Raw genomic sequence first — 2,479 nt, 5'->3', positions numbered from 1 at the left:
GCCTGCTCTCTTTTAGCTTTAGGCTAGCTAAATGCTCACTGCCTGGTATAGTCAATTATCTTTGTTAGCTCAAAGGTATAATATCAAAACAAAATAGATTTTAAAAAAGTTCAAGAAGCTTCTCTGGCCCCTCGATAGAATAAGAAAGTCTGTCAGTTTCTTTGTGGAATGTGTATTCCCATTGGCATCTTATTGTGGCAAAGTGGATGGTTTGCTAAATTGACACATGTCGACTACGCCACCTGAGGCCCTTCCCCTCAGAATATGAATGATTTGAAACTGAATTAAGGTGTTACAAACTACCAGGCAACACAGGTTCGGGGTCACTGAAAACCAGAGAGGCATGTGTTCCAAAAATAAAGTCTTATTTATTGACATTAAAAACATGAGTGAGTTCTCTCCAGTGTGGGTTCGCTCAAGTCAGTATTATTCTCCAGTGTGAATTCGCTAAACAGCAGTAGTACACTCCAGAGTGAGTTCGCTAAAGTCAGTATGGTTCTCCAGTGTGGATTCGCTAAACAGCAGTAGCACTCTCCAGAGTGAGTTCGCTAAAGTCAGTATGGTGGCTATTCAGGGAATGAGACACTCGTGAATACACAGCACTACCATGCACAGCACTCAGTTGTCACAGCAAACAGTGTAATCATCACAATCACTCACGCAGGCTTATGGTGACAAATCATGACACGCAGTGCAACAAGCTAAGGAATTAGCCTCCATAACCGAACTGAATTCGTAGTCACTCGTGAGCAAACAGCAGCACACCTGTCGTCACTTCAGTTAATCAATGAGGGCTGACTTCGTGGTGGCTAAACACAGCCGACTCACAAACGGAATGAAACAAACACAAACACAAAACAGAACTAAACAAAACAGCAGCGTTCGAACCGGAACCAAGGTGCCTTGATGTTGCCGCTCCCTGTTACGCCCGAGATCTGCTACACAAAGAACATACAATTAAACCCACGCAAGTTTGCATATTACTTTAAAAACGGTTAACGTGACCTACCGCTCTGCTGTGGTCAGTCATAAGGCCCATGTTCAGTGACTAGCTGCACTCCTAAACCCCAATGTTTGAGTTAGCCCACTGAATGATACAAACAATAGCCAACTACAACCACAATACCAATCACCTACCGAGAAGTCGGCGGACACACGGAACCGGCCAGAGGCGAAGCCAATACGGGGAGCGGTGAAGGCTGGAGTCAAGCAAACAATGTAGCTACGACGCTAGCCTTCAACGTAAAAGCTAAAACCTTATAGCCGCTCCCACGTGCTGATTGGCTCACCTCCAATTTCCCAGAGCCACTCAGAAGGGCATTGCCGAGCTGTCTAAGGGGCGTGGACCTAGTCCTGCTACATTCTTCCCAAGGCTTTTGAATCGTCGCCCCGACGATTAACCTAAAATGAGGCGACGCTGTACACCTTGGAGAAGGGGGGGGGGGCACCAGGAAGGCAACAACACCAGGCCCCGCTAATGGCTGTCGCTCTCATGGCGACCCATGACCCAAAGGCGCAGGTGGGGAGCTACCCTGGCTACAGCGCTGCAGTGAGCTACGCGCTGTAGAAACTGGGAGGGGGGGGGGGGGGGGGGGGGGGGTACCAGGAAGGCAACAACACCAGGCCCCGCTAATGGCTGTCGCCCTCATGGCGACCCATGACCCAAAGGCATAGGTGGGGAGCTACCCTGGCTACAGCACTGCATTGAGCTACACGCTGTACAAGATGGGGGAAGGGGGAAAGGAGGAGGGGGGGGGTACCAGGGAGGCATTAACACCAGGCCCCGCTAATGGCTGTCGCCCTCATGGCGACCCATGACCCAAAGGCATAGGTGGGGAGCTTCCCTGGCTACAGCGCTGCATTGGGCTACACGCTGTACAAGATGGGGGAAGGGGGAAAGGAGGGGGGGGGGGGTACCAGGGAGGCATTAACACCAGGCCCAGCTAATGGCTGTCGCCCTCATGGCGACCCATGACCCAAAGGCATAGGTGGGGAGCTACCCTGGCTACAGCGCTGCATTGAGCTACACGCTGTACAAGATGGGGGAAGGGGGAAAGGAGGGGGGGGGGGGGTACCAGGGAGGCATTAATGGCGACCCATGACCCAAAGGCATAGGTGGGGAGCTACCCTGGCTACAGCGCTGCATTGAGCTACACGCCGTACAAAACGGGAAGGGGGGGGGGGGAGGAGAAGAAAGGGCACCAGGAAGGCAACGGGGGGGACGGGGACGGGGACAGGGACGGGGGGACGGACAGGGACACACAACCCAACCGAAGCTGGCCATGCACCAAGCCTACCTGACTCCTTCTTGGTCCCACAAACAGCTGCTGTTTTGTCTGAGATAATAATAAAAAAAGATAACCAATAGTAATACAACAAAGCAAAGACACAAAGTTACAAAAGACAAAAAACACTGGAACACACGTCTCTGGCTTTGCTATGTGATCCTGCCGACTACGCCAAATGTGGCAAAGTGGAT

At 51.6% G+C, this 2,479-nt stretch overlaps 1 long non-coding RNA gene across 1 annotated transcript; it reads right to left on the bottom strand.

Moving 5' to 3' along the window:
• Window positions 1-616: 616 nt before the first annotated feature.
• On the bottom strand, window positions 617-1,564 carry LOC134071465 (uncharacterized). Its single transcript, XR_009937076.1, has 3 exons — window positions 1,138-1,564; window positions 1,010-1,060; window positions 617-938 (listed from the first exon to the last, which is right to left on the bottom strand). It is a non-coding gene; the product is annotated as an uncharacterized LOC134071465 (long non-coding RNA).
• Window positions 1,565-2,479: the final 915 nt, after the last annotated feature.

The sequence above is a fragment of the Sardina pilchardus genome, chromosome 23 (genome assembly GCF_963854185.1).
Source record: "Sardina pilchardus chromosome 23, fSarPil1.1, whole genome shotgun sequence".
Classification (NCBI taxonomy): Eukaryota; Metazoa; Chordata; class Actinopteri; order Clupeiformes; family Clupeidae; genus Sardina; species Sardina pilchardus.
Note: the sequence above shows the minus strand (reverse complement) of the source record. Positions and strands in the feature narration are given on the sequence as shown.